At 42.8% G+C, this 13,529-nt stretch overlaps 1 protein-coding gene across 3 annotated transcripts in view; it reads left to right on the forward strand.

Annotated features, from left to right (window-relative positions):
• ANKRD55 (ankyrin repeat domain 55) overlaps positions 1-13,529 on the forward strand; it is a 528,797-nt gene that overhangs the window by 372,309 nt on the left and 142,959 nt on the right. The window contains exon 1 of one of the 3 annotated variants that reach the window (XM_058732224.1): positions 7,016-7,327. The exons of the other annotated variants lie outside the window; for them this stretch is intronic. The gene's annotated coding sequence lies outside the window, so the exon portion shown is untranslated. Of the gene's footprint in view, positions 1-7,015; positions 7,328-13,529 lie in introns of those variants that run through there. 3 annotated transcript variants of the gene reach the window in all.

Raw genomic sequence — 13,529 nt, forward strand, 5'->3', positions numbered from 1 at the left:
GACACTCTATGTAAAATGCCTGGCAACAGAAGTTAATTAAGAAATAAATAACTTTTATTGTCTGTGCCTCCTCCTGACAGTGTATTATGTTCAAAACATAGAATACCCAAAGGGGAAGGAACATCCTCATACATTCTGGCCTTGACAATGCAAAACCTATCATGGTGTATATGGTAATCAAGCAGGATGAATACAGAGGTTAAAGAGAAATAGTACATACCCCTCCCCCACACAATGCCCCTACTTATGCAGCCAAGGGCAGCAGCTGGGCCAGGAGGCTGGGAGCTGGCTGGCACCAACTGAGATCAGATGAAAGAAGAGCAGAAAAAGGAAGAGAATCTCTCCCAAATGTATGCTCATCAGCTCTTTTTAAAGCCCCTGAACCTTCCCAGGCTCATCCTGAGTCTTTAGTCTATGCTCCCTATGTCCCTTGGGGATGCAGATGAAGATAAAATACTTAGAAATATGACTCAGCTACATTATATTACATATGAGAGGTCTGGTACAGAAAGGCTGCAAGATGGTTGAGAATAAAATAATTACAACCCCCACAGGATCCTGCCTTTGACATTTCTCCTTTGAAGAGTCCGAACAGCCTTGCCAATAATAGACTCATCCTTGCTCCAAACATTGCTAAGAAAAAGAAAAGGGAAAAAAGGAAGACATAGACTGTTCCAGGGCCCTAGTCAGTGAACACCAATTATTGGGCTCTGAGGAGTACTAACAGCCTTGGATGGGTTCACAAACTTTAGGTTGCTTGTGGGACTGAAATTAATCTAAGAGCTAAGTGGTAGAAGCAAAGGAGCAGTGAAGTAGTTAGGCTTCCCCTGAGAACTGAGTTCTGATTGTAGCAGGGTGATGTGAAACTTGATTTTTTTTTTACTTTTTTTTTTAAGTTTATTTATTTTGAGAGAAAGAGAGAATGCATGCAAGGGGGGGGGAGGGGCAGAGAGAGAAGGAGAGAGAGAGAGAGAGAGAAGAGAGAGAGAATCCCAAGCAGGCTCCGTGCTGTTAGTGCAGATCCCAAGGTGAGGCTCGAACCCACTAACCATGAGATCACATTCTGAGCTGAAACCAAGTCATTCGCTCAACCGACTGAGCCTCCCAGATGCCCCAGTGAAGTTTGATTTTTTTTTAAAGATATTGAAAAGCACTTGAACTTGTCTGAGAGTGGTGGGAGCAAATTAGCATGAGAACTTTAGGGATCTTCTGTGAGGGAAGGAACTAAAGCCCCAACCCCTCTTCCCTGTGATTCAAAGTTACTGAAATCTCTTGAGGTGAACTAAGGGGCAGTGGGTGACCACAACCACCACCCAAAACCAAAAAAGGCAAGGAAGCCTCTGAAACAAAACTACTTTGAGGGAAGAATGAGACAAGAGGGAGGGGCTGGTCCTGCTATGTATGAGCCAGCTGGTTGAAAGGAGAACAGCAGAGGAACCTGTTCCCCACAGGGTAGACTGGAGCCTCAGGATGTGACCGAGTGAATCTAAGCCGGTTTCACTGCAAGTCAGGCCAGGGTTGGTGTGGAAATCTCTTGACTAAGAGGAGCACCAAAGGGTGGAGGGTGAGGGATTATCCTCATTTCCTCTCGAAGAACTGTTGCAGCAGATCCCTGGAGAGGGCTCTGCATTGAATCTTGGGGAATGGGAAACAGAGCCACCAGCCTTCAAGCCAAGGCCAGGATGCACTCCTGGCCATGCAAAGAGAGACTCTCTGCAGGTCCCCTGGGTTTCAGCTGCCTCCCTCTTCCAGTGTCTGGCAGCTGGAAAGGGTTAGTGTCTGCTAAAAAAAAAAAAGAGAGAGAGAGAGATTGGTTTTCCTGCTGATCTGAACAGCAGTGGGCTTGGGAGTTGTATTTTCCAAGGCCAACAGAGTGCTGGTCATTTCTGTCCCAAATTTCAAAGTAGTTTAAACTTTAAACTCATTAAACATTAAACTCATTGAGCAAAGGAGGAGCCAATGAGGGAGAGTGCTGTGGTTCAGAGCTTGAGCTCTCTGGTCAGACCAACCTTAGGTCAGAATGCTGTTCTTGTCACTCAGTCCTTGAGCCAATGGCTTCAACTTCCTCAGCTCGTTTCCTCATGTGTCCTTATTTTCAAATGGGGACAGTAAGGGTTGTTATGAAAATTAAATGAGATAACGCATGTAACATGCTTGGCACCTAGTAAGCCTCAATAAGTGTTCAATTAGACAAACAAAAACTAAATTGGTGCCAGGCCTGTTCCATGAGAAGAAAACTATGCTTGGCAAGTGTTTCGGGTGGATACAGCAAGTTGTGTTTGAGCAACAGCAGCGAGCAGTATACTTTGCTGACGCAGAGAGATCGTGCTGAGAAATAACGAGCAATTTGGGAAGAAAAAGGCAAGTGCGTTTGGGACAGGCCCAGAGTGTTCAGAAGAAGGGCTTAGATGACGAGTGGATTCAGACAAGAGTCAAGGCCTCCTGAATCTTAAATAACTACACCTTTTTGGGTGTAGTTTTTGATTCTCCCTAAAGATTTTCAGTTTTGTACAAGGACATTTTCTATTTTAGTCTCACTTCCTCTTGTTTCTCCCTTTCCCCTAGATTTCTCTTGAGGATTCTGTTTCCATCGTTTTGTCACATCATTTGATTTTAATTCTCATTTGAAAATAATTATGTGTGCTATTATTCATTTGGAATTTCAGTCAGATATGCTCTATGTAAGACACAAGAATGCACTCCTCTGAAACACACAGAGGTGAAGAACAAGGGTGCCTCTCAGGATGGTGGTGGAAGAGTCATAAAACTTCGTACGTCAGGAATCTTCTTGACAGGCCTTCCTAGGCCTGAGTCCAAGATGAAGCTGAGAAAAATGAAAAGGGTTTTGGCTGACAAAGCAGATGACAGGCAGGGAGAGCCAGTGAAAGGGAATTGGCCAATGGCAAAAGAGGCATTGGCAAGGTTTTGTGAAACCCCTTGCTGGAAAACCATAAACCTCAGATTGTCCGTCTGGCGAATCAGTCCTCAGAGGCAAATCATTTTTGCCTGTGGAAGGTGCCTGCCAGGAAGCTGCACCTCAGGGGGCGCCTTTGGAGAAGGGATCGTGTCTGGATTGGTGCCCGACATTAAGTGGATGGGGATGAGAAGAAAGGGCTCACAATGAGATCTCTGAGGGCTGCAAAATGGAGAGCTACTCCATTGGCTGACACTCGTGAGTCACAACGATGGGAAAAGAAGTTGAGAAATGAGGGAAGAGGACAGGATGCTGGGGAGGGAGGAGGTGGGAAGCAGCTTTGTTTTTTCAGTCGGAGGCTGTCAGGGCCTGTCTTCCTCTGTGACGGGTCTCCACTGAGAATTACTCATTGAACCTTTCAAAACTCAAGTCTGCCTTCCTCCAGGTGAACGAACCACTTACATGGGTCTCCCAAGTGAGCACTTCCACTGTGAAAATCTCTCAGAAATAAAATATGTGTTTGAGTGCATGATCTCAACATAGGCTGAGCTGACACTGGGGAGCAGGGCTTATCCTCACCAGGTAGCAAAGTAAGGCCTTCACGGCAGACCCTCTCCATTCCTCAGAGTGTCCTTTTCCCTTGTCTTAGTGTCATACCTTTGGCTTCCAGGTCATCCAGAAGCCTGCTTCCAGCATTCTTCTCTGGCCTCCTACTCAATTCTTTCTTTCCTAAGAGTGCTGGTTTTCCTTCATCTCCCTAATTTCCTTGATATATATTCCCTTTACATTGAGAATTTGAGGGAGGGAGGGAAGGTCCATGCTAAAGTGTTAATAACCAGCACTAATATAGTTTTATAACCTCTCTTAGAGCACACTGTCTTTGCCTAGATCTCCCCAACCTCTTTTCTTTTTTTTTTATTTTTTATTTTTTATTTTTTTAATATATACAATTTACTGTCAAATTGGTTTCCATACAACACCCAGTGCTCATCCCAAAAGGTGCCCTCCTCAATACCCATCACCCACCCTGCCCTCCCTCCCACCCCCCATCAACCCTCAGTTTGTTCTCAGTTTTTAACAGTCTCTTATGCTTTGGCTCTCTCCCACTCTAACCTCTTTTTTTTTTTTTTCCTTCCCCTCCCCCATGGGTTTCTGTTACGTTTCTCAGGATCCACATAAGAGTGAAACCATATGGTATCTGTCTTTCTCTGTATGGCTTATTTCACTTAGCATCACACTCTCCAGTTCCATCCACGTTGCTACAAAAGGCCATATTTCATTTTTTCTCATTGCCACGTAGTATTCCATTGTGTATATAAACCACAATTTCTTTATCCATTCATCAGTTGATGGACATTGAGGCTCTTTCCATAATTTGGCTATTGTTGAGAGTGCTGCTATAAACATTGGGGTACAAGTGCCCCTATGCATCAGCACTCCTGTGTCCCTTGGGTAAATTCCTAGCAGTGCTATTGCTGGGTCATAGGGTAGGTCTATTTTTAATTTTCTGAGGAACCTCCACACTGCTTTCCAGAGCGGCTGCACCAATTTGCATTCCCACCAACAGTGCAAGAGGTTTCCTGTTTCTCCACATCCTCTCCAGCATCTATAGTCTCCTGATTTCTTCATTTTGGCCACTCTGACTGGTGTGAGGTGATATCTGAGTGTCCCCAACCTCTTTTCATGTCCAGTGCACATACAATATTTTTTCCACACACTGGGATAAATGAAAGTGAGAGACAGTGGGCCACGGAGGGCTCAAAGGGATCAATAATGTTCAACTTCTATAACTCTTCTGTGCACATCAGTTGGGAAACTCTGTCTTAACCCATTGGTTTTTCAAATGTGCTTCAGTGAGTTGTAGCAGTGTGCAGATGTGTCTCAGGAGTGTGGGCCTGATCCGATGGGTCTTCTCCTTCAACTACAACATCTGTGCTTTTATGTTTTGTTTATGAGACCTCTGAATAAAATCAATGGATAAGAAGAGTTTTGTCAGCTTAAAGGAGTTAGAAAATCACTATCTTAAATACAACAAATAAAATGTTTAATGGTAGAAGCTTGGGCACCCATTACAGGGTAATAAGGGAGATATTTTGAAGATGGGGATTTTGTGGGGCCCTTTTGCCATATCATTCGGGCACTAGTTTACTCCACACAGACCTCCCTATAGGCAGGCCATGTACATCAAATGTGGATATCTTGACCATCTGGCTCTTGGGGTTTTGTTTCTTTAAAAACCCTGATGCTTGAAAAAGCTATCCTGGCACCAGCGGGTAGATTAATGCCAAAACCTACTAATGTCTTAGCTCAGTGAAACCAAAAATACGATCACTGTTCTTGCCCTTGGTACCTTTTGTATTGCGTTTTGATTTATTTCTGCGATTTTTCAGAGGCCATACAACATCTAGGAGATCAAAGCTGCTGAAAGAAAGCCGAGCAAAATGAAGTCTTGTAGGTTGGCTGAGCTATTTCATAAGATTGAGGCATTGATTTGTTTGCTATTATAATTATGTGACTTTGTTGTTTTTATTGTATGTATTTCTACCCTATCTTCTTCCAAAAAGGAGTCAAAATGGGAAAAACTCATTGAATTGTATTCTATAAAAGAGATTTAATCTCAAAAGTTTAGGTCACTTGGTGTTTGGTGAATACATAATTTCAAAACTAACAAGGTTTAATTTGAAATTATTTTAAGACTTTCATTGCCTGATTTTCATTTTAAACCTTGTATTAAAATAAAGTATCAGTGATGTTGACTGTATAAGAGATATTTAGAAGAGTGTGTGTGTGTGCACACATGTGCCTATGTATGTTTTTTATTTATACTCCACGTTCTATAAGGGATTTGAGGCACTGTACAAAGGATTTGAGGCAGCAAGAACAATTGTTTACAACTTGGGTGAATGTCTTAAAATACTGATAAAGTTTTACCCTTCAGCCCGGATCAACCAATAACATTTTCCTGTTAATCAGTGGAATTTTGATAACACACTTGAAATATGCTTCTTCACCTTTAGATGTTTCTCTACTAGAATTTTTTAGATTGCTTTTCAGAAGCACCAGAGGAGAGTGGAGATACAGAATTGGTTGAAACAGACTCATTTCTGTGACCCTTGCCTCAAATTCTCTTTCTTTCTTTTTTTTTCTTTTAATATTTATTTTTAAGATAGCATCAGCGAGGGAGGGGCAGAGACGGGGCGGGGGGAGGGGGCAGTACCAAGGATCCAAATGGGGCTCTGTGCTGACAGCAGCAAGCCTGATGTGGGGCTGAAACTCACAGACCCTGAGATCATGACCTGAGCTGAAGTCAGAATGCTCAACTGGTGCCACCCAGGCATCCCTCAAATTCTCTTTCTAAATCTCTGAGTACAGTTGTCTGACTTATTCTGGATACTTCTGGGCCAGTGAAATTCTAATCTTTAAAATAAAAAAGTTCTAGGAAGAGGCCAATTAAGATTTATTTCATATAAAATAAACCAATCTCCAGCAAAGAGAGCCTGTCCTTCCATGGAACTCAGCACCCTATTGAAGTAGGATTCATGCTCTCATAAACAAAGGAGAAAGTCAGTTAGTCAAGACTGCTTCCCTTGCTTCCAACTCTCATTTACCTTCCCTTGCCTTTTTACTGTTCTCATGTGTTATGTTGTCTGTGTGGCATTTTACTTTAAAATATTTCAATATGGGGGTGCCTCGGTGGCTCAGTTAAATGTCTGACTTTGGCTCAGGTCATGATCTTACAGTTGGGGGTTTGAGCCCCACGTCAAGCTCTGTGTTGACAGTGTGGAGCCTGGAGCCAGCTTCAGACTCTGTGTCTCCCTCTCTCTCCCTCCCCTGCTCTCTCTCTCTCAAAAATAAAAAATAAACATTAAAAAGATGTTTAGTATTTCAATATGAACATTGTGTCATATTGTATTTACCAGTTAACTCTAACTTAACTGCAGTTAGCTAGCCTTTAAAATACCATATCTTGGGGAGCTACCCTGTAGAAGTGGTTAACCAGCATATGAAGTACCCTAGCCAGAATCAACATCTTCCAAGATGGTTACTTGGCAATGTAAATACAATTAACCAAACCTGCACGAGAAGGCTTACCAATTAGCATTAGGGATGTTTAAAATAGTTTTTTAATTGGTGAAATGAGTAGTATTCAAAATAGGTGGTTGGCTAGTAGTGTCAGGAAGGAACCACCACCCTTCTGTGGATGAAGTAGAAGCACGTAGCAAGCCCAGCTTGCTGAATACAAATGGTTCAGACTTGAGATCTAGACCTCTTAATTGGCCCTCATTTCTTCCGCTCTGCCACAGAGTGCCCTGTGCCTGACACAGCACCAAGCTGGCCACACCTGCCATCAGAATATGTTTGCCTCAAATTCAGTTAAGCCTTTTTATTGGAAATACTGAACAGCAGATCCAGGTAAGAGAGGGCCCAAGGGTAAAGGGTGGGACTTCTCAGCTACAGAGAAGGTTTAAGACTATTTTTAAACCTAATGTCTAGGTGTTGTCAGAATATTGTCTAAAAGTTGTTTTCATTATAATACAACTCCTGGTAATAAGGCTGTGGGGAAAGGAACACATAAGCTCCCCCATTCTCACTTCTAATGGTTGGAGCCTATTAACATGTACCAGAAAAACTTCATATTTGCCAAAAGGCCAGTTTGGCTTGGGTGGATTGCTACGCCATGCATATTTCAAATCCATGCTTCAGAGTCCAGAAAGGACTCACTTATGGACATCGAGGGTTTATTTAGATAAAGATGTTAGGTTAAGGTTGTATTTTTTTTCTTGGTATTTTGGGACTCTGATAGCATTCTGTAAATACCCCGTTCTCAATTGTTATAACTGTGTGGGGGCCTTGTCTCTAAACACTTGTCTCTAAACACCATGTTACTGTGATTTCTGGGATATTTTCTGAACCCCTTTAAATTCTGGGAACCTGAGAATTTCCTTTTTGAGCAATAATTGTGCTCCTTTTCTGTGTATTTCCTTATAAGCCACTGGATCCTGAACAGGTTGCAAATCCAGAGCCACTGAGGAAAGGGTGGAAGCTGGGTAGAGTGTTCCCTCATTCTGTGCTGGCTGTGATAGGCAAGCATTGCCCAGGAATCAGGGAGAGACCCACTGAGGACCCTAGGCTTCATGCCTGAAGGATTTCTTTTGAGATTTCATGCCTATCAAGTTCATCTTCAAAGAACATAATGCCCATCTGATTTTTTTTATTATTATTTGAATGAGAGTCAAACACTGACTAATTGTGTCTGGAATATGTCAGGCCAAAGCTTGCCTTGGTGGAAGAGGTTAGGCAAGATGATTGGGATGACAAGGGTTTGAGAGGATTTGAGAGACCCCCTCTGGAAACCACAGGGTAGAAAAAGGTAATGAAATTTGGCACTAGTAATGGATTTTCTTTTATTCCACTCTCTGAACTTTTTGGACCACTGGGGGCCTTGAGGTGGTGCCTATTGGCCTGGAGTGGATGAGCACGCTCCCAATGGCTGCAGAGCTATACAGCAGAGATCCCCTGGGGGGCAGCACTCAGGTGCAAAGCTCACTGAGACTCCTGGCTGCAGCACTGGGCAGGCAACCAGGGGCCACCCTCTCCTGCTTCTCACATAAAGATTACTGAACATGCAAAGATAAAGAACCTTTTCTAAGCAGTAATAAGGTCTTGAATACAAGAAAGCAGTGAGCCAGAGCAGATCAGCATGAAACAAGAACAGACTGGTATGTCCAAAGGAATACAAGCCAGGTTTCACCACATTTTTATTGAGAACAAACTGGATGTTTATACGAGAATCCTAAGGTATAATAATCCTAACTGGATAATTATGCTTAACTTTGGTCCTCATTCCATATATGGATTTAGTCACTTTCTGTGGTTTTATTATTTTAGTGAAATCTGGAGTTATATAACCACCTTGTCTTTATTACAGATAATAACCTGAAATGGTTGGCTTCTCCCTGCTTCTAGAAGTGACAGTTCTGGGGCCACTAACTGAATATGGCTTTAAGCCATTTATTTCTGAGTCTCCATCACATCCCAAACTCACCATTTTTAATTCTATTCAGAGAATTGCTGTTATGATCCTATTATGATCAGTTACTTCAAATATTATGTGGATCTTAAATAAGGAGACAAATCTTTAGATTACCTTTGAGAGAGCTTCAAGCTGGGTTATCTCTGACACAAATTGATTCTCCTCCCTGCAATACCTGAAAACTATTCTAGAACCCAGCAATGTTTCTGCCCTCACTCGAGGTACCTATGCTTCAGATGTCAACTGGTGCCCCCATGGTGTCAGTTGCCTGGGTAAATGCTCTAGTTCCACATCTGTGAAAAGCCCAAACCTTGCCCTTGAGTTCTGCTGATTCAGAGAGGAGCTTACACTCTCATGGACTTTTCTACCTCTGACTTCTGGGAGCATGTATGCTGTCTCCGCATCAGTCTCTGTCAACCCAGGTGTAATTGACATTATATATATATATATATATATATATATATATAATCACTCTGTAAGCATTTTGTGAATAATACATTGTACTCAAGGCTTGGGACTTGTGGGTCCGAGTACATGAATGTGTCATGTCACATAACTCAAGCCTCGCAAGTTCCCAATGCCTCTCTCTCCTGTTCCCCAACCTTCTTTATTGTCCCTGAGAGATCCATGATCCTTTCCCTCTGTTAAGCAAATGAACCCATTTCCCTTAATTCCTACCTATACCCTTCTCTCAGTGACCTCATGGAACCAAGTGTCCTCTATGTAACAAGATCCATGCTCCTGAGAAGACAGTTAGAAATATGAATAACAACAACAGCAATTCAGTAGCATGCATTTAATATAATAGTTGATTGAAATCAAGTCTGAGTCTCTACCTCCATTAAAAGGCAGCACGATATTTTAGAAAAGGACCTGAATTTAGAATCAGTCCACTGGGGTTTAGAGCCAGCAGCACCCCTCACTAGCCACGTGAAAAACCAGCAATTCATTTGGAGTCTCAGTTCATCATCTGAAAAGTGAAGATGTTACTAATATTTTGAATGTTTATATGGATATAAGGAAATTATTTTTGAAATGCACCTGAAATTTGCAGCAGTGGTTCTCAGGACATTTTTAGCTTGAACCACAACTGAGGTGTGCTGCTGACATCTAGGAACACTGGCTTTCCTCCAGGCTAGGGAGATTCTGCATAACACAAAACAATGGAATCCCTAGGGGGAAACACTGTTTCTGAGCACAGTATTAGCGAAAGGTATGTTACTTCTGACCTTCTGCCTTTCATACAAAATGCTGATGGATTTATATATACATGATGTAGTTAGTTCTTTAAAAAGATTTTCCTCATTTTGGGTTATTTTATCCCAATATTTGTTGCAAGGTGATAGTTTCTCTGGCATGTGGTATTCTGCCAACATTTTAATTACAATCTTAAGTCCCCTATGAGTGTTTCCATTTAGGATGTCTTTGTTTAATCTTTCAGTGCAAACTATATTTTATCCTCCAGAAGACAAACAGGAGAACAAATGTTGAGATAACAGCTGGGGGAATTTTGCAAATGGTGAAGGTACACAAAAGCAGGTGATAAGGGCCTTGGGCATCTGCCCAGGCCACAGGAGTTGTCCTCCCAAGGCCAGTGTTAACTGGTATAAATAACTGTTGAGCTAAAGGCAGTGAAGGTTTCAAATGTTTGCTGTCCTTCCCCCTCAGCTTGCAGTATGCATGGCATCCCTTGATAGGACCTAGGCCCCCAGCCCCCAGCCCTCCAAGAAGAACATGGTTCTGAGTATCTGGCTCTCCATCTGCTCATGAAGCTGTTGAGAGGCCCAGTATCTGTAGAGCAGACTCCAGATGTGCTGTTCTGGCCATGGGGAAGCACTGTGGTGACCCCTCCACACTCTCCCTGTATGCTCAATTGTAGACTTGGGGCTGCTGCCTGTACCATGGGGCAGACCGGAAGAGCGGGGTGGGGGTGGGGGATTGGTGTGTATTGTCCTTGGGTCAGGAGCTAGATGAATATTTGCATTCCTCCCACTGACTCTGCATCCTGGGGTTTAATGAGCTGCTTTGGAAGATGCTTGATGAAGTGATATCTCCTCATGGATGTTTTATCATTTGTGTAAGCAGAAAACAAAACCCTGCTTTTATGAGCTTAAAAGGAATGTGCTTCAGATGAGGGTGAGAGGACCTAGCTGGCTGGGAAGATTCAGAACCTGGAAACCAGTTATAATTCCACTTTCAATCAATAGGCTGAACCATAAGTTTTTGTTCTTAGGTCACGTCTGATTACTTTGACCACGTCAGTTCTCCCTCTGAAGCTTTCAATGGCTTTGTATGCTGGTAGGAATCTTTTAATTTCCTTAGACTTTCATCCAATCTATCCATAATCTTGAGTTCAACCTACTTTTCTAGTCTTTTCTCTTGTAACTCCCTTCACAAATCTTACACCTCAGGTCCCTTTAAAGAAAAAAACAAAAAACAAAAAACACCCAAAACATGTTCTTCCCTGAAAACAGGTTCTCCAGCTGGTCCAACTGCTGTGTGACCCTGGTTAATCATGAACACCTCCAAGTCCTGGGAGCCTAGCTTGTAAAATCCAAGGGTGAGGCTTAGGCTATTGAATTTTTCACAGGCTGCCCAGGTGGATTTAACACACATCAAAGTTTGTGAACATCTGGGCCTAAAATCCCCTCCAACTCTGATTTTCCCACATATTACCCATGCACTGCAATTCTGTGTCTCCACGTGTTTTAAAATATCTTTTCCTGGAGGGGAGCCTGGGTGGCTCAGTCAGTTAGCTCAGTCTGACTTCGGCTCAGGTCATGATCTTGTGGTCTGTGGGTTTAAGCCCCGAATCAGGCTCTGCACTGACAGCTCAGAGCCTGGAGCCTGCTTCGGTTTCTGTGTCTACCTCTCTCTCTGCCCCTCCCCTGCTCATGCTCTGTCTCTCTCAAAAATAAATAAATGTGAAAAAAATTAAAAAAGAATCTTTTCCTGGAATGTTTCACTTTCCTCCTAGTTAACCCTGTATAGCTGTGCACAACACACACACACACACACACACACACACACACACACACATCAAGGCCCTTCAAGATCAGCTCCAATACTATCTCCTCCAGAAAGTCTTGCCTGAGGTCCAAGCTTGCCTTTCAAAGCTCCCTTTCTTCAAACACCTCTACCACAACAGTTACCACAACCAGTCTTAGTTCTAGGTGGGTTTTGTTTAATTCACCATATAGACTATAAAACTCCTGAGCGTAAGTATTCCTTCTTGTTCATCTTTTATATTCCACATTATTCATGGGAGTAGCCTGTGAGAGTTGGGAGAGTTGGGAGAGTTGAGTTAAATTGATGTGACATGAATTAACTGAGAGACATCTTGGTGAAGGTGACAAGTTAGAGGGTCTTGGGAAGATTACTGATAGGGTAGAAGGCTCGTATCACTCTTACTATCATGGAACATTTCCTATCTGTCTCTATCCACAAGTGATTGTAGACTCAAAATAATACAAAAAGCTGCAGCTGTTTTTTGTCAAAATCAGATGATTTTATATCTGTAATCTTGCAGCCAGAGCAGTTGAACTGATATAGTTAATGACTCACTCCAGACAGACAAAAGTCTGTTCTTGAGAAATGAGGAGGGGGAACTATTAATCTTTTCTAAAATAAACAGAGTTGTAATGACTTTAATCTGAAGAATACAGATCCTGAGCTGGAACACAACACCCAAGTACCCGCCAAATTCCCTGACTAGTACAGAGTGCCACAATGATAATTGACTGTGGGACCATTTTCCCTGTGGTCTCTGAGGGACATTCACAGTATCACCAGCATTTAAAGGGGCCTTATCAACGTAGCTCCTCTAGCTTCATGACAAAGAACAGTTTGTCATCATCTGTGGCCTTTAGAGCACTTGCTTTTCTAAGCTTGCTGCAAAGCTTTGGGGTGCCCAGTCAGTCAGTATTTTGCTTTTGATTGCCTACCCCTGTGTCCTATCCATGCCCCTCCCTTCCAATCAACTCCATCCACAGGAGTTCCTGCTTCTCCCTGAGGCATGGGGGAGAGAGATTCTCTTCTCTACTCTCCCAGGACTTACTTACTCCCTAATCTCTGAAATTGGGCCAATGCGCCTCTCAACGTCAGGAAGCACTGCCTTTCTTTGATGCCAACCAGGCTCAGCAATCTTTCCCCTGGGTACCCTGCTTGACTTCCCAACAGCATGCCAGACTGCTGGATTCGCTTTGCTGCCTTGGTTTCCAAACTGATCCATCTCTGCTTCTCTTCTCTAGCTTTTTCACATGCTTCTTCCTTGCCTGTCACTTAACTATGGGCATCTTCAGACTTCTTTCTCAAGTCAGCCTCTCTTCTTCCTTTGCATTCCCTTCCCTGATGTCATTTATTGCCACAGGACCTTGATGCCAGGAGCTCTCAAGCCCACAGACTTCTCTCAAGCTATAATCACTTTTCTTAAATGTCCTGATAGACATCATTTGGATTTTTTATTGGTCTTTCACTCACCATTTCCAAATCTAATGGATTCTGTCTTGTGCCCAGCTCCTGTTCAAATAAACTTCAGGGCCCATTTTCCATTTTCTCTATTTTCTATAGTAGCCCCATAAT

The sequence above is a fragment of the Neofelis nebulosa genome, chromosome 1 (assembly GCF_028018385.1).
Source record: "Neofelis nebulosa isolate mNeoNeb1 chromosome 1, mNeoNeb1.pri, whole genome shotgun sequence".
NCBI classification, from domain to species: domain Eukaryota; kingdom Metazoa; phylum Chordata; class Mammalia; order Carnivora; family Felidae; genus Neofelis; species Neofelis nebulosa.